The sequence below is a fragment of the Carica papaya genome, chromosome 9 (assembly GCF_054855325.1).
Source record: "Carica papaya isolate Zhongbai chromosome 9, ASM5485532v1, whole genome shotgun sequence".
Classification (NCBI taxonomy): domain Eukaryota; kingdom Viridiplantae; phylum Streptophyta; class Magnoliopsida; order Brassicales; family Caricaceae; genus Carica; species Carica papaya.
In genome coordinates, this window is record NC_142317.1 from 18222551 (window position 1) to 18242594 (window position 20044).

General features: G+C 30.1%; 1 pseudogene; it reads left to right on the top strand.

Annotated features, from left to right (window-relative positions):
• Positions 1–2711: 2711 nt before the first annotated feature.
• The window catches only part of LOC110825470 (alkaline/neutral invertase E, chloroplastic-like), a 61120-nt pseudogene continuing 43787 nt past the window's right edge, over positions 2712–20044 (top strand).

Genomic DNA, 20044 nt, shown 5'->3' on the forward strand with positions numbered 1-20044 from the left:
AAATTTGCCCATGATAATTTTCCTATTAGATTAATTATCTAAAAATTATATAAAAATATATATTTAATTTATTTTTTTATTTTATTAAAGTTTTGAAAAAAAATGAATTAGGGACGAGATTTAAAATAATTTTGGGGAAAAGAGATTAAAATTTGAGTTCGAAGGGTGTTTTTGAAAGAAAAATTAGAAACAAGGGGTCAAAGTTGAAAAAAGAAAAATTTGGCCATGTCGGATGATCCAGTCAACAACCTCGATGAACCAAAGCACGCCGCGTGTCAAAACATGCTAATGTCAGCGCCACGCGGGTAATCCGCGTGCCCAGTGATCCAGTGGCCCAGGTTTGATCTTGCGTGCGTAAACGGCTTAGATTCGTTCCCTCCTTAAGCGCGATCAGACGAACGAGATCAATCGTGATGAGCAGCCTAGATTCGCCCACACAATTGGCCTAAAAATGTAAAGATTAGACGACCCTCTTCGCTCCATGTCGACGTAAATGGATGGTCCAGATCGACACAGGATTGGTATAAATAGCTCACGTCATAGGGGAACCCAAACCCTAACCATCAGTTCCCGCAAGAGAAGAAGAACCAAGCACCGCACTAGAGCCATCACCGACTGTCAAAAAAGGTAAAATTTTTTCCTACCCGCTCAGAATTCCATTCCAAGCCTCCCTATGGCCATATGGATCAAGAGGGACGGCGAGTGAGCCAAAAATTGCAAGCAAAACCCGGCAGAGTTGTCGCGGACAAAACCCAAAAATTCCTCCTATGAGCCCCTTCTCGCTTCCTATTTCACATGAATTTCTGATCATTACGTTCACTATCTTTTTCTATGTAGGATAACTAAAGCATGAACCCCAGCCGCGAAGGAGGATCGGAGAAGTTGCCGCGCCCGGAAACTCCTCTGCCGGTAGGTTCGCGTTTTTATAATTTTTCGACCAACCAATGTCCTCTAACGTATTTTTCCACAAGGATACATGTAAAACTTGCCAAAACCAGCCAAAACTAGCTAAGCTGGGGCAAACCATTGCTGTGAGCGGTAGAACCGATGCCAGAGCACAGCGGCAGAGCCGTGTCGAAACCCAAAATTGGCTGGAAAGAGTTTTAGACACCAATTTTGGATTTTTGGAGTATTTTTAGGTACGTGACGAGTATTTTGAATTCCACAAAAAAAATTCAGGAAACCCATGGCACGTTAGGAGACGTAATAAATAGTCCAGCGTCTCGAAACACCGATCTAGATAAGGGTCCCTCACCTTATTCCCCGTTATAGTAAAATAAGACTTAACGATGTATAATTTTATATTTTTTATGAAAATTTAAAAAACCTTAAAAATAATTACAGGTCACTAGTGGAGCCAAAACTGGTTAGTTCACAATGGTCCTGATTTCTTGTTTATTATTCTATATTATTCTACTTGCTTGTTATCATATTGTGCATGTTCTTAATTTATAGTTTCTATGGTCTTATCGATTTATATGGTTTATTTGATTTATCTGGTTACTCGATCCCTTGTTATAATAACTATATCATCTGCATAAATGTCTTCTAATTAATCTAGAAATATAATATGAGATATTGATATGCATTTGTTGGTTATTTTGTTGATGGAAATCTTTATGTGAAAGACTTATTAGGTTCCTAGGGAAAGGGCGGACAGGCTCAGTATGTAGAAAACCCTACTGTGAACGTTATCTCAGTTGAACAGGGTTAGAAAGCCCCTTACTGGAAAGATTTAGGAGTATTGTTTACCCTCATACCGAATGGGTTATCAAGACAATAGAATGTTTGACACCCATTACCAGACTGGATATAGGGACGATCGGTTAATTGTTAAAATTAGACATTAGGTTCACGAGTAGGAGAACATCCTTATAGACCCTCAGGAGTACTAGACAGCAAGTAAGAAAAGAAAATTGTCATTTCTTGTTCTCTTGTGCATGAAAATAAAAAGTGGTGTAGATATAGGTCTTTATAGGTTATTTTTTTAGAAAACGCATAACGGTAAGTATCAAACAAAAGTTTTTAAGTTAAATGTATTTAATTAAAGTAAGGGCTCCATTAGTTGTTTTTCTGATTTGTACAAATCTTCAATTTTCGTATCAGTGAGTAGTGTGATATTCTTATTGGGCTAGTGTAGCTCATCATTTCATTAACCATTTTAGATTAAGAGAACCAGAATCCAGACCCCGATCAGTAAGAAGGCTATTAGTAGTTTACCTCCCAGACTCCTTTAAGAGTTAGTGGAGGTTAACCCTAAGATATTTATCTATTTTTTTAAAATCATTTAATTGCTTTCTTTTTTACGAGCCACTTTAGTAGGGACATTCCCATAGCCCTATTGACCCTTTAAAGTTGGTATTAGAGTCGCGTTCCTTGGAACCATTCATTACACAAAGACTTAAAAACACCAAATACAAACTATTGCTCAACCCTTCCTTATGAAATGTAGGTAGAAAGATATGAGGAGAGGAATTCCCCCACTAAATCGAGCAGTCCAGGATGGTTCACTTCGAGAGGATGTTGACCGACTCTTTGAGATGCTAGAGAGACTCATCTCTACCCAGTAGGCCTGGGAGGAAAGGAATGAGTTGTTTGACCCTCCCCAACTACCACAATTTGCACAACCCTTGCAGTGGAAAGATCCAGAGCCACCCCAGTACAACCCTGCTTCTTTCACATATCATTTCGAACCACCATAATACAATCTAATGCCTCTACCACATCATCTGGCACCGCCTCAGGGCTACCCAATCCCTCCACAGTACAATGCAGTCCCTATTCCATGGGACCCAGTTCTATCCATGATGGACTCAGGCTACATTAAAAGGTACAAAAGACTAAACCCATTTATCTTTGTAGGGATATCCTCTTTTGAAGAGGCCGAGTGTTGGTTAGCTGAGACAGAAAAGGCCTTCGTGACTCTTGGGGTAGTTCCTAAACGAAAAGTTGTACTTGTCACCTACATGCTTGTGGGAGAGGTAGGTTATTGGTGGCAGCTTAAGCTAGCCACCCTGCCCGTTCCAGTCTCTTAGGAACAGTTCTTGATTGTCTTCAATGCAGAGTACCTCCTAGAGCACCTCCGGTATTTGAAGAAAATGGAGTTTGCACACCTAGTTCAAGGTGATATGACTATGTCGGAGTATGCCTGAAGGTTCCTAGAGTTGGGGCAGTATTTCCCTGAAAGCATGATGGATGAAGGCAGGAAGGCAAGGAAGTTCGAGTGGGGCCTCTGTCCTAAGATTAGACAGCAGCTATATGTATTTGAGCTCAGTACCTACTCAGCCACTCTGACCAAGGCACAACTAGTGGAGAGGAACCTTCGTATCTTTCCTCTAGTAGTGGGGAATCCTAGACCCTCAGTTTCACACCGAGACCAGCACCCACTGCATTGGTTTAGTAGAACAAGAGGCCTAGGCTAGTGACTCAAGCTCCTCCTCAACCTCTAGTAATAGGGCGTGGTAAGACTTACTAGTATTGTGGCAAAGATCATGGGGACTGACCCTTCTATCATCTCAACAATACCTGCCGCATATGTAGGAGTGTCCAAAACTACATGACAGAGTTCCCACGAAATTAGAACTAGGTCAGACCTCCTATTTAGGGCAGAGCTTACAATCTCACTCAATAGGATGCTGAAGCCATCTCGGAGGTGATACAGAGTATATACACTATCTGTAATTACCTTACACATGTTTTGATTGATACTAGTGCTTTACATTCATTTGTCTCACATACTTTTACAAAAAACTTGAATATATCACCTGAAATACTTGATATGTGTTGTTTGTGTCTACTCCTGAAAGTAGGACACTACTAAGAGAGGTTATATATAAAACTTGTATCACAAACATAGCAGATAGAAAATTGAGTGTGCACTTAATAGAGATTGACACAGGGAACTTTGATGTAATCCTAGGAATGAACTGGTTAGCAGCATACCATGTTCCCGTAGATTATTTCCACAAGAAACTTGTATTCAACCCTCCTAACGAGGAGCTATGTACAAGTTAATAAAAAAATTTTAAACGTTATTTCCTCATGGCAATTTCCTTATTATATAGTGATTTAACTCGGTTGTCTTCTCTATATTAGGCAAACTTAAGAAAGAATTTTGTATTCAAGAGGTCCTGGTAGACAATGCAAGTAACTTTCAAATAATGACACACATGAAAGTACAATCTGACTCGAACTTATGATATCTTGTAAAAGAAGAAATGTATCAACTATTCAACTAATTAAGTAATTAATTAAGTATACACGTATACCAAACAAATATATATATATATATATCATGCTAATAGATATTTGGTTAATTGAATTATTAAGTATTTATCTATTGGGTGGATTTCTATATACTTTATCCTTATCTATAAGAGTATGAATTCAAATAAGATTATACATCTCATGACATATCATTTAACGATTAAACTGTATGAATTTTTACCAACAAAACTTGTACTTGATAATTTTTATTATTAAATACATATTATAAGATCAATAATAACACACATAAATACTTCAAATTAAAGAGTTTTGAGCTGTGATGATTAGTATTAATTATATATCTTGAGGAGGCTCCTTTAATCTTGAAACAAAGTTCACAAATTCTAGAAAAATCTGCATAAGATACTTTGTCTCTACAAATTAAAAGAAAAAGACCAAATGATTAAAACCCATTAACTAGTCAGACGTGGTTAATAACTACTCAGATCTACATCGAAATATATATTATGTACACATACAAAGCTTTAGTCATGTCTGATAAGGTGATTTGAGATTCAACAACGAAAGTGGAGAGCAGATCATAGAAATAATTAGGAGCGCAACCAAGTACTTCTTTCATTTCATATGCTATTCAAAAAAAGTAATCTACCGTACCATTTAAAAAAATTCGAATGCAAATCAATCAACAATATCGATATATATACATGATTGGTAAACATATAAGAAAAAGCTAGATAAGATGTTAAACACTAAACCTCTTGTTCCATTGAGTGGATCACGTCGAGGAGCTGCGTGCTTCGATCCACCCTATTCGAAAGGATTGGAGAAGAGATAAATTGTTTTGCCGAGAGAAAGGAGATTTTTTTTTTTCGAATCTGCAGTGCTCATTGCAATCCTCATTAATCACCTCTCATTATTTATTAAAGCTTCAATTATGCTCATCAATCGTCAAATATTGTAGTTTAAAAGTAAATGTACGTCATTTTATTTATTCATTTATATGAGATTAAATAATTCATTCAAGTTAAGTTCTACTTTGTTATTTGATTGACGTATAAAATTAGTCGTATTTCTTAGTACTATAGTATCAGTTTATACAATAACATTCATTACAACATTTACTTTTTTAAGAAAAAATCATCATCCATTACTAGTAAAAACCATTTTGCTCAAGCAAGTCAACAAAAAACTTAGGCTCATGAATAAATATATATCTTTCAATAGTCCGTACTACATTTCTAGCTAAGTTATATACTATTCGATTAAACTTTTAAATCTAATTAAGAAGAAAAGAAACAAAATACCGAATGAAAGCTTAAACATCCTCAAGTAACAACCCAAACTTTAGAAAAATATTCATTAAGTATAAAATTTATACCTGGTACCTTTAAAAATGGTCCTATTACAGCTAAAAGTTCGATAATAAACGATATAATTTTAGTGATTGATTTAGACTATCACAAAAGTTGAAATGTAACACCCAACATTTCATTATTTTTAATTTTATTAATTATAATTATTATTTTTTATATAAATATAATTATTATTTATATTATTTTAATTTATTTATTTATTTTTAATTTAATTTAATGAAAATAATAATAATAATAATAATAATAATAATAAAAAGGGTAAAAATTAGTTAGGGATTTAATTGAAAATAATTTTGGCAAAAAGGGATGAAAATTTGGGTTCTGGAGGTATTTTTGAAATAAAAATAAAAAATCAGATTTCAAAACATAATTTAGAAAAGTTACGCCACGTCAGCTGCCCGGTCAGCAGCCCCGACCAACAAGGATGCGCCAGGTGGCAGAGGTGCTGATGCGGGAGGCCACGCAGGGGTAGCCACGTGGGCAATCCGCGTGTGTACGATTAAACAGCTGAGATTTTTTCCTGCGCACACGAACGACCCAGATAAAAAATGCGCACGAATAGCCCAAATTGCATCACGCACAGACGGTTCAAATTGAATCACTCACAGACAACCCAAATTGAATCGCAATGAACAGTCCAGATTCACAACTTATTTAATCGCGATCAGATGGTTCAGATTAAAAGTGATGGACGGCCCAGATCAAAAGCGGATGGGTATAAATAACCCCATCTGCACCCAAACCCTAACCCTAGCCGCCAGAGCCCCTCGCCGAAGAAGACATCCTAGCTGCCGGGGAGCTGACCGCACCACCCACCACCGTACCGGAGCAATTTCCAACTGCCAAACGAGGTAAAAATTTTCTCTCTTGCATGAAATTAAATTTTAAACCCACCCATGGCCAAATCGGAGTGAAAGAACCTGCTGATTGGCCGAAAAATACCACCGCGGGGTGTTTCAGAAAATGCCTCCGATGAGGCCCTACTCGATTCTCGTTTGATGTAATTTTTTCACCGTTGTGACCTCCGTTTTCTTCTCTATAGGTTGACCAAAGCAAAACACCAAACCGCAATGTGAGCCAGAGAAGCTGCCGCACCGGAGAGCCCCACCTCCTGTGAGTTTCGGTTTTCTTTATTTTTTCGGTCCACCGAGGGCCCTAAGTGTGTTTTCTCGCCGGAACCGGTGCAAGTTCGCCTGAATTCGGCCAAAAATGGCCAAAGATAGCCAACCCAAGGTAGAGCGCCGCCGCTCGTAGGTACCGTAAGCACGTTTCAGTTCCCGAAGGAAAATTCAGAGAACCTAGGGACCGCCCGTTTGTGCAGTAACCGTCTAGTTTTTGGCAGCGAATCAAATAAGGACCCCTCACCCTATTTCCTATCATCAAATTAAAGTTCAAATAAATAATAATACAGTCCTTTGTACAAATTAAATGGATGTGATTGATTAATTACGGATTGCTAATAGAGCCCAAATCGGATATTATTTTCTGTCAGTTACTGTTGATTTATTGTACAGTATAAAAGTATGATGATATTTATTTGTCTATTGTATGGTTTAAATGCATGTATATCTGTCTTACTTGACTACTGTTTGATTTTGGGAATCTAAGATATGATTGCATTGTTGGATGCATGTTACTTATTTATGTATTTATGTTTGATTTGGTGACGGAGACTAAGGACAAATAGGAATGAGATGTGATCTGATAAATGGATAAAATGATAGCCTTACTAGATATCCTGGGAGATGGTGGACAGATCGGGTTCATAGGGAACCCTACTGTGAACGTTGTCTCATACCGGACGGGGTATGGAGACTTGGTCATTTGGCGCTCATACCAGACGGGGTATGGGGATGGCCTGCTTCACCCTCATACCAGACGGGGTATTAAGGTTTAATGTCTTGGCGCTCATACGGGACGGGGTATGGGGATGGCCCTGGAATCAAGATTGTTAGGAAAAATGGTTCACGTGTAGCAGGGACACCCCTATAGATCCCCATGGATACTAGTAGGCTGGTAAAACGAGAAACGGTGATAATTAGTTATTGTTAATGAATACGAATTTATGATATGTTCTATGTTACTAATTTTGCATGAAATTGTGATCTGTATGATATTATTGCTTCTATAAATTATTTCCATAAATTCTCCAATGGTAAGAAAAAGGGTAAATGGTTTTATTTTAAATAAATGTATTGGTTTAAATCAACTGCTCCATTGATTGTTTTGATTTTCTACCAACCTTTACTTCTGTGACGACGATATAGTGTGATGTCCTTACTGGCCTAGTGTAACTCACCCCTTATTTAACCATTTCAGATCGAGAGGACCCGGTTCCCGAGCCCGATCCGCAAGAAGGCTACGAGTAGATGTTAGATACTTTATAGTTTCCTTTATTTTTTCTATTTTTCGTATTTCTTTCAGAGAATTTGTTTCGTGATGTTTGTTAGTACTTTTGAGTTATCGTGTAAGGGATATTAACCTTAACTTTTATTTCACTTCCGCACTCAAATTATTATATGCATTTTCTTTTTAAATTTTCGGGGTCATTACATGAAAAGTTGCTAGGTAATATGCGAAAAATAGAGGAATTCATATGTCCATTTCGTGCCCACCCTATCTATTTCTTTATTTGAAAAACAAAAGTTGTTTAACTTTTGTGTCAACAAAAAAGAGTGCAAAAAAAATTTAAAAATAAAATAGTTCATCTTTGTCTTAAAACCTAAAGAAAATGGATTCTACTTAGTTGCAAGATTCTAAAGCTTTTATTTTTGTGTTGGTTGCATTTCATTACAGTCACCATCAATCGCCTCTCATTATTTACTGAAGTGTCAGTTCTCATAATTGGTCATCAAATACTATATTTTAAACAATAAATATACATCATTCGATTCACTTATTTATTATAATATTAAATAATTCATTCAAATTAGGTTCTATTTTATTATTTAATTCAACTATAAATTTAGTGCTATTTGTTTTTAATACTGAATCAACTTATACAATGGAAGTCAATATAATAGCATCCAATAAAACATTATTTCTTTTAAGATAAAATCATTATTAATTAACAATAAGAACCATCATCCTCAAGTAAATGACCAAAACCATCATGCTCAGGTAAGTGAAGCAAAAATTGAGGAGGTTCATGAACAATTATTTATCTTTCAGAAGTCCTTACTCATCTCTAACTAAGCCATGTATTATTCTTATTATACTTTTGAATCCAACTAAGAAAAAAAAAACAAAATGCAAAACGAAAACTAAAACATTCTCAAGTAATAACCTAAACTCATAAAAATATTCATGAAGTATAAAATTTACACTTGGTACAAAATTTACCATATAACTAAGTAAAACAAAAATCTATACTAAATTAAATGCATAAAACCTGTGCAAGGAGGAGAAGGTCACAAATCTTTAAAAAAAATACATGAATGAATAAATTTAAATATGTTCAAAATATATAAAATTGAGTTTGATAAGTTATGCGAATAGCTTGTTGAAAATTTTAATACTTTATTCTATTTAATATTCTATTAAAATATAATTATCTCTTGTAATATTATTTAGATTAGTAAAAATATATAATATATATAATTTATTAATATATAAACAAGTCCATGAACTTTTAAACCAAATTCCTTCATATTTGAATTATGCTCTTATACTTTAACATTTGTGGACCATATTAAAATATGAAAAGAAGATTTTATTAATTAACAAAGATGAAAATGAAGATGGTATCTATATATACATATGTATATATTTATGCAGAAATATGATAAAATCAAGAAGGTGCAAAGGGAAAAGATTAGAAACTTCAAAGAAGATACTTATAATTGGGAAATATATCAATATATAATGTGTGTGTGTCTACATATATATATAACCTTTTCAATTTATAAATATATATATGTGTGTGCCTGTGTATATGAATAATGTATGTACGTATATTTACAATACTAATTGTGCTGAATATTATAATAATAAATTAACAATTTATATAATCATATAATATCTTTTTATAGATACAAATAATTAATGCTGTTGTACGTACGTACCAAGCAGCAGCTTCGTTGAAGCGTTTATTCGGCTGCCTTTGACGAAGGACGTGAAGATCGCCGCTGGGATAGAACTCAGTGAGTAAACATGACCACCGATCACAAATGAATTTCATACTTATTGGTGCCACATATGATTTATACCAAATATGATTGTCCATACACCATCATGTATATGAATTATATGTTTATATATATATATATACGCACACATGTCTAAGCATCTGATGAAAAGAGTAAGGAAGAGTAAACTTTCATACATAATTAACAACGTCATAAATAATATCAATTAGTGAATATAATAAATGAATTTCATATTTATTTTTTATTATACATATTATTTATATATATATTTTACTGAGTTTTTTTGAAACTTTTTAAATTTTTTTTAAAAAGGTGCATAGGCAGTGAATGCAATCAAACATGAATTTTCAGTAATGAAGGAAAAAATAAAAACTTTTCTTGATGTAATATTCTATTTTATATATTTTATAAAATTTATTTTTATATATATTTTTTTCTCTTATAAATTTCATAAAAATTTTAATTGATTTTAAATTTAAAGACTTATACAGTATAAAATATTCTATATTTTTAATAAAAGTTAAACTCATAAATTTTAAATAGAACATAAGAGTTTTAACTACGATCATATTATTATAATTCATTATAATTATCAATAGCTATAATTATGCACTAGGCAAAACAGATTTTTAATGAAGTAAAACTCATGCTCTATAAGTATACAAATTTAAATTCAGTTAAAATTTTTACAAAGTCCAAAAGAAAAAAAATATGAATGAAAATTAAATTTCATAGAATATATAAAATAAAATATTACCTTGAGAAGGATTTTCATGTTTTCCTTCACTAATGAGAATTCATGTTTGATTGCATCTAATGCTTCCATGCACTTTTTTATTTAAAAAAAGAAATTTTAAAAAAATAATACTCAGTAAAGAGATATATTAGTAACATCTGCAATAAAAAATAAGTATAAAATTCATTTACTACATGAATATATAAAGACCATTAATTGATTTATGACGTCAATTGTATATAAAAGCTTATCCTTTCTTACTCTTTTCATCAAATGCCTTGATGAATTCCTCATATTTCAATGCCATTTGACAAGCGCAAAGGCTGCAATTAATATCAGCTAATTATTTTTTAGAAAACAAAAATTTAGTACATCTATTAATTAAGTGATATGCATCAATCATAACACAATACAAATAATCTCCAAGTAAGAATACACATTAAAATACAGTTTGACCCGAGATTAGTCAAGTGATATAAACTAATTACAATACAATACAAATAACTTTTAAATGATGATAAACATAAAAATACAATATGACTCAAACTTATAATCTTTTGTAAAAGAAAAAACACATCAAGTATTAAACTAATTATTTAATTAATTAAGTATACACACATATAGTTAATTAAATTAATAATTATTTATCTTTTGGGTAGATATCTAACCGTCGAGGATGGCAGCGAAATCCCTAAGTTAAATAGAGATTTCAATATAGTTTTGGATAATTGAGGCATAATTAATATTTTTACTTTTAATAATTAAGGTAGAAACTAATAACATCTGCTTAAATATAATTACATATTTATATATTTACTTTTTGAAAAGAAGATTTTTATTTCTTTAATTGTTTAAGTCGAATCGAATATTTAAATTTTAAAGATTAATGAAGAAAATAAATCTCTAAAATTTGACTTCTAATAAGCATTTAGATATTCTTTAAGTTTATTCTTATGATAGTTATTTCATAGATAACATAATGAAAACAAGGTTAAAAATATAAAATATTTGATTACATAAGTTCAAATTAATAAAAATAAGATTTCTATCTCTTTAATTTTTAAATTTTAAAGACTAATATAGAAATAAATCTCTAAATTTTGACTCCTATTAAGCATTGAATTCTCTATATTTAGATACTTTTTAAGTATAACTTGTAATAATTCCTTTAAAGATTAGATACTTTAGAATGAAAAATAATATTAAAACTCTAAAATATTTGATTACATAAATTTAAAAATAGATTATGACACTCTATTTTTTTTCTTTCTTGATGCTTTCGGCATTTCTTTCAATCTTTGTTTAATGCTTTGATTTATATTTATGATGCAATCTTTAGATAGAAAATAATAAGATAGTTTTTTTTTTTATTAAAAATAGCTCTATTAACTTCTTCACCACAATATAATTTTTTAATAATCTTATCCTCACATTTGTTATTGCGTTACAATGTGATCAATTTTAGGTGATCATGTAACGCCCAAGTATTTTTTTTTAATTTTATTCTTATTATTTTTATTTTTACTTATTTTTCTTTTTTTTTGTATTTGAATTTTTTAGATTTTTATTTAATTTAATTTAGTTTAATTTAATTTAATTTAATGAAAATAAAAATAATAATAATGATAAAATTAGGTAAAAATATTATTTGGATTTAATTGAAATTGATTTTGGAAAAAAAGGGTGAAAATTTGGATTATGGGGGTGTTTTTGAAAAGAAAATCAGAAACCGGGGGTCAAAACGCAATAAAAGCTTTTGTATCTTACAACAAAGTAGATCACATTTTCTTTAGGTTTTAAGACAAAAATGACCTATTTTATTTTTAATTTTTTTTCGGTACACCTTTTTGTTGATACGAAAGTTAAACAACTTTTTTTTTCAAGTAAAGAAATAGATAGGATGGGCACGAAATGGACACATGAGTTCCTATATTTGTTACATATTACCTAGCAACATTTTAACTTTTATGATAGTCTGAATCAACTGCTAAAATTACATCGTCTATTGTCTAATTTCTAGCTGTAATAGGACCATTTTTAAATGTACCAGATAAAAATTTTATACTTGATGAATATTTTTCTAAAGTTTGGGTTGTTACTGGAGGATGTTTAAGCTTTCACTCTGTATTTTATTTCTTTTCTTCTTAGTTAGATTTAAAAGTTTAATTGAATAGTACATAACATAGCTAGAAATGTTATAAGGACTATTGAAAGATATATATTCACTCATGAGCCTAAGTTTTGGGTTGACTTGGTTGAGCAAAATGGTTTTTACTGTTAATGGATGATGATTTTTTCTTTAAAAAAAGTAAATGTTGAAATGGATGTTATTGTATTGACTTATATTGTATAAACTAATACTGTATTAGAAAGAAATACAACTAATTTTGTAGGTCCTCAAATAACAAAGTAGAACTTAACCTGAATGAATTATTTAATCTCATACAAATGAATAAATAAAATGACATACATTTACTGTTTAAAATACAGTATTTGACGATTGATAAGGAGAATTGATGCTTTAATAAATAATGAGAGGTGATTGATGGCGACTACAATGAGATGTAACTAATACAAAGATAGAAGCTTTGATGTCTTATAGTAGAGGAGATCAAATTTTGTTTACATTTGAGTACACAAAGATGAACTATTTTATTTCCAGCTTCTTATGTATTTCTTTCTACTGATATAGAAGTTAAGTATTTTTTTTTTCGAGTAAAGAAATGGACAGGTTGTGCATGAAATGGACAAGTTGCTTCCTTTATTTGATGTATATTTAGTTAGCGACATTTTGACTTTTCATGACAACCTTTATCAGCTGCTAAAATTGGTTCATTTATTGTCTAATTTTTAGTTGGATTTAAAAGTAACTTTCATTCAACATTTTCTTTCTCTTCTTCTTAATTGGATGTAAATGTGTAATCAGATAGTATATAACATAGCCAGAGATCTAGTAAGGACTTCTGAAAGGTATATAGTTGTTCATACTTTTTCGTTCACTTGTTTAAGAAGAATGGTTTTTATCCATGAATTTTTTAAAAAAGGAAAAAGTAAATGTTGAATTGGATGTTATTGTATTGACCTACATTGTATAAACTAATACTGTACTAGAAAGAAATACAACTAATTTTTTAGGTCCTCAAATAACAAAGTAGAACTTAACCTGAATGAATTGTTTAATCTCATACAAATAAATAAATAAAATGACGTATATTTAATATTTAAAATATAGTATTTGATGATCGATCAGGAGAATTGATGCTTTAATAAATAATGAGAGGTGATTGATGGCGACTACAATGAGATGCAACTAATACAAAGATAGAAGCTTTGATGTCTTATAGTAGAGGAGATCAAATTTTCTGTATGTTTGAATACATAAAGATGAACTATTTTATTTCCAGCTTCTTATGTATTTCTTTTTGTTGATAGAAAAGTTAAATAATTTTTTTTCAAATAAAGAAATGGACAAGTTGTGCATGAAATGAACAAGTTGCTTCCTTTATTTGATGCATATTTAGTTAGTGACATTTTGACTTTTAGTGACAACCTCTATCAGCTGCTAAAATTGTGTCATTTATTGTCTAATTTTTAGTTGTATTTAAAAGTAACTTTCATTCAACATTTTCTTTCTCTTCTTCTTAATTGGATGTAAATGTGTAATCAGATAGTATATAACATAGCCAGAGAACTAGTAAGGACTTCTGAAAGATATGTACATAGTTCAGGAGTCATAGTTTTTTGTTCACTTATTTAAGAAGAATGGTTTTTATCAATGATTTTTTTAAAAAAAGAAAAAAGCAAATGATGTATTGGATGTTATTGTACTGTCTCACATTGTTTGCTGAGAAACAATGCTAAAAAGAAATACGACTAAATTTGTAGTTTTGTCAAATAACAAAGTATGATTTAAATTAAAAAAAACTAATTTCATACAAATGAGCAAATCAAGTAACATAAATTTACTGTTTAAAATATAGTATTTAACGACTGATAAGGAAAATTGATACTTCAATGAATAATGAGAGGTGATGGGTGATAACTGCAATGACATGCAACTAACAAAGAGAGAGAGGTTTTGATATCTTGCAATCGAGGAGATTGAATTTTCTTTAGATTTTAGAATATAAAGATAAACTATTTTATTTATGGTTTCTTTTGTACTTCTTTTTGTCAATATAAAAGTTAATTTTTTTTTTCAAATAAAGAAGTGGACAGGTTATGCATAAAATTGCTAAGTGGCTTCCTCTATTTGCCGCAAATTTACGTTGCGACATTTTAACTTTTTATGACAATATAAACTCGTTGGTAAAATTTTATCGTCTATTGTCTAATTTTTAGCAGTAATTAACTGTTCTCAATGGTGCCAATATAATGCCTTCTATCAGTTGAAGTAATTTATTAGGAGAAAAACCATCTTTGTTGTTTATACAATATTAAAATATATTAAATTGAACTCTTCTTTTTTTTAAAAAATAATTTTTCTCATAAAACTGTTGGCAAGATTAATCAAAACTCGGAACATAAAACTCAAAAATATGCAGGTTCATTAATGCATACAATATTAATAACCTAAGTATTAATCACTAGAAATGACCTAGATTATTAGCAATCTGTTATAAATGCTAAACTCATTATAACTCTCCGCCACTTTGATGAGTAGTGCAAATTAAAAAAAAAACAATCTCCCTCCTCTCAGCAAAACCATTTTTCTCTTCTCCAATCATTTCGAATAGGATGGAGCTCCTCGACATGATCCACTCGATAGAATAAGATGTTTAATGCTTAATATCTTATCTATTTTTCACTTATCTATTTACCGATCATGTATATATATCAATATTGTTGATTGATTTGTGTTCAATTTTTGTTAAAGAGTATGGTTGATAACTTTTTTGGAATAGCATCTGAAATGAAAGGAGTACCTGATTGCAGTCCTAATTATTTCTCTGATATGCTTTCCACATTCCTAGCTGAATCTGAAATCACCTTATCAGACATGGCTAAAGCTTTGTATGTGTACATAATATATATCTCGATATAGATTTAAGCAGTTATTAACAACGTTTGATTAGTTAATGGGTTTTAATTATTTAGTCTTCTTCTCTTAATTTGCAGGGACAAAGTATATGATGCAAATTTTCCTAACATTTATGAACTTTGTTTCAAGATCAAAGGAGCCTGCTCAAGGTATATAATTAATATTACTCATCACAACTCAAAACTCTTTAATTTGGAGTATTTATATGTGTTATTATTGATCTTATAATATGTATTTAATAATAAAAATTCTCAAGTACAATTTTTGTTTGTAAAAATTCATACATTTTAATAGTTAAATGATATATCATGAGATGTATAGTCTGATTTGAACTCATACTCTTATAGATAAGGATAAAAGTACATAGGCATCCACCAAATAGATAAATAATTAATAATTTAATTAACCAAACATCTATTAGCCGAATATATATATATATATGATTGGTATATGTGTGTACTTAATTAATTAATTAATTAGTTTAATAGTTGATGCATTTCTTCCTTTACAAGAGATCATAAGTTCGAGTTAGATTATACTTTCGTGTGTGTTATCATTTGAAAGTTACTTGTATTGAATTGCAAGTAGTGTATATTCTATAATTAATCTCGAGTGAAACTACACTTTTGCGTGTATTCTTACTTGAAGATTATTCGTATTGCGTTATGATTGATGTATATAACTTAATCAATAGATTTACACAATTTTTATTTTAAAAAATAATTAGCTTATTTTAATTGCAGCCTTGGTGCTTGTCGAATGATACTGAAATGTGAGGAATTCATCAAAGCATCTGATGAAGAGATAAAGGAAGGGTAACCTTTCATGCATAATTGATGTCATAAATCAATTAGCATATCTCGTTATTGTGTTTTGTTTTCTTAATTTTTTTAATTTATTTTTTTTAAAAAAGGTGCATAGCTGTATTGGATGCAATCAAAAATGAATTCATATTGATGGAGGAAAAAATAAAAATCCTTCTTAAGGTAATATTTTATTTTATATATTTTGTAAAATTTTATTTTCATATATATTTTTTTCTCTTATAGATTTTATGAAAATTTTAACTGAATTTAAATTTGTAGAATTATACAGTATGAGTTTTACTTAAATGAAAACCTATTTTACTGACTGCATAATTATAGCTATTAACAATTATAATGAATTATAACAATATGATAGCAGTTAAAACTTTTGTATTTTATTTGAGATTTACGAGTTTAAGTTTCACTAAAGATGTAAAGTTTACATTTTAATAAAAAGTAAAACTATTTTTTTAAAATATTAAACATTGTTGATTTTGATTTTAAAATCTTTATTATTATTATTATCATTGTTGTTATTATTATTATCACTTCTTTTCATTGAACGGGGTATGTATGTTGATGCAGTTAGAAACAAGCATCACCCATCACAAGCGCAAGCGCACTCCTTTAAATTAACAAAAATTTGGGATACTCATGGGTCCTTGTGTAGTGCTTCAGGACTGCTTACCTAATTTGGGATAAATAATGGTAAGGTTCAAGGGTAGTTGAGGATAAGAAAACTTTTGGCTTCTAGAGTTATTTTGAGATACCTATGAGGTTACAAGATAGCTTTGCCAAAAGGATATGTAGGGTTTTAAAATTGTTCTCGTGTCCTAGACCTATCTTAAGACAACTATGAGGTTTCAAGCATGTATTAGGTCTTAATAATGCTTTAAAACTGCGGTGCTACATCTAAATCTTAAGGTTTTAGTTTTTTCTTTTTTTTTAATGTTACGTCGCACTAAGAGACAAATTTTTTGTCCTAAATTTAATCTAGTATAGATTTTATTTTACTGAGTTATATGACAAATTTTATACCAAGTACAAATTTTATACTTTGTGAATATTTCTTTGAGTTTAGGTTTTTACTTGAGGATGTTTAAGCTTTCATTCTGCATTTTCTTTCCTTTCTTCTTAGTTGGATTCAAGAGTATTAGAACAATAATACATTGCTTAGTTAGAGATGAGTAAGGACTTCTGAAAGATAGATAACTGTTCATGAACATCCTTAGTTTTTGCTTTAGTTACTTGTGATGCTTTTTATTGTTAATGAATAATAATTTTTCCTTAAAAAAATCATAGTTGATTCAATACTAAAACAAATACTATAAATTTTATAGTTCAATCAAATAATAAAGTAGAACCTTATTTGAATGAATTATTTAATTTTATAATAAATAAGTGAATTGAATTATGTATACTTATTGTTTAAAATATAGTATTTGATGACCACTTATGAGAATTGACACTTTCGTGAATAAATATAGGCAATTGATGTTGACTACAATGAAATGCAACCAACATAAAGATAAAAGTTTTGGTATTTTGCAACAAAGTAAATCACATTTTCTTTAGGTTTTAAGGTAAAGTAGAACTATTCTTTTTTTAATTTTTTTTGGTACTTCTTCTTGTTGATACAATAGTTAAACAACTTTTTTTATCAAGCAAAGAAATAGATAGGATGGACACGAAATGGACACATGAGTTCCTTTATTTGTCACATATTACCTAGCAACATTTCAACTTTTGTGACAGTCTGAATCAACCACTAAAATTATATCATCTATAGTCTAATTTCTACCTATAATAGGACCCTTATTAAAGGTACCAGATACAAATTTTATGGTTGATGAATATTTTTCTAAAGTTTGGGTTGTTACTTGAGGATGTTTAAGCTTTCATTCCATATTTTGTTTCTTTTCTTCTTAGTTAGATTTAAAAGTTTAATCGAATAATACATAACTTAGCAAGAAATGTAGTAAGGACTATTAAAAGATATATATTTATTCATGATGTCTGTTTGGGAAATAGTGGTATTGGTGAGTAGAGACAGGGAAACGAACTTCTAAAGGATTAAAAATAAATAAATATAAAATTCTGGGAGGTAAATCTAGATGAGCATAAACAATATTCTCTGTGAGGGTGAAAGTGATGTTCTTTGGAAGTAGGAATAGGATGAACAACAGAACAAACAAACTCTAGGAGACGATTTTGGTGAGGAGAGGCAGTGTTCTCTATGATGCACGTGTAGGAAAGGATGAACTACACAAACTTTAATTAGATATTTTCTTGATTTTAGATAGATGTAATGGTTAACCCTCACAGCCAAGGGATGTGAACTCTACGCTTCGATGTACTTATTTTTAATTGGAGATAGAAGTTTATTGTATTTTTCGTGCTGGGAATATAAGTTCTTATGACACCCCAACTCCCTATGGAGGTATGGGTTGTTATAGCTCTTATCCAATCATTTCAAATAGGAGGATCAAAGCACACAACTCCTCTATATGATCCACTCGATGGAACAAGAGGTTTAGTGCTTAACAATTGATCTATTTTTCTCTTATTTGTTTATTGATCATGTATATATATCAATGTCGTTGATTGATTTACATTTACTTTTTTTTAAAAGGATATCATAGATCACTTTCTTATAGCAATGTATGAAATGAAAGGAGATTCTAGTTGCGGTCCTAATCATTTCTATGACTTGCTTTCCACCTTCGTGGCTGAATCTGAAATCACCTTATCAGACATGGATAAAGCTTTGTATGTGTATGTAATATATATCTTGATATACAATTGACATGATAAATCAATTAACAGTTTTTATATATTCATGTAGTAAATGAATTTTATTCTTATTTTTATTGCAGATATTATTAATATATCTCTTTACTGAGTTTTTTTTTTAATTTCTTTTTTTGAATAAAAAGTGCATGGAAGAGTTAGGTGCAAACACGAATTCTCATTAGTAAAGGAAAAAATGAAAATCCTTCTTAAGATAATATTTTATTTTATATATACTGTAAAATTTTATTTTCATGGCTATCTTTTTTCTTTTAGACTTTGTGAAAATTTTAACTGAATTTAAATTTGCGTACTTATACAACATGAGTTTTACTTCATTGAAAATCTGTTTTGTCCGCTGCATAATTATAGGCATTGATAATTATAAGGAATTATAACAATATTATAGTAGTTAAAACTCTTATGTTCTATTCAAAATTTATAAGTTTAACATTAATTAAAAATGTAGAATATTTTATACTGTATAAATCTGTAAATTTAAATTCAATTAAAATTTTTACGAAATCTATAAGAAAAAAATATATATATGAAAATAAATTTTATAAAATATATAAAATAAAATATTACCTCCAGAAGGATTTTTATTTTTTCTTTCATTACTGAGAATTCATATGTTTGGTTGCATTCATTGCCTATGCCACCTTTTTAAAAAAAAATTAAATTTTTTTTAAAAAAATTCAGCAATGAAATATATAAATAATATATATAATAAAAAATAAGTATGAAATTCATTTACTAATTGATTTGATTTACGACATCATCAATTATATATGAAAGTTTACCCTTCCTTACTCATTTCATCAGATGCCTTGACACGTGTATATATATATATATAAACATATAATTCATATATATGATGGTGTATGAGCAATCATATGTGGTACCAATAAGTATGAAATTCA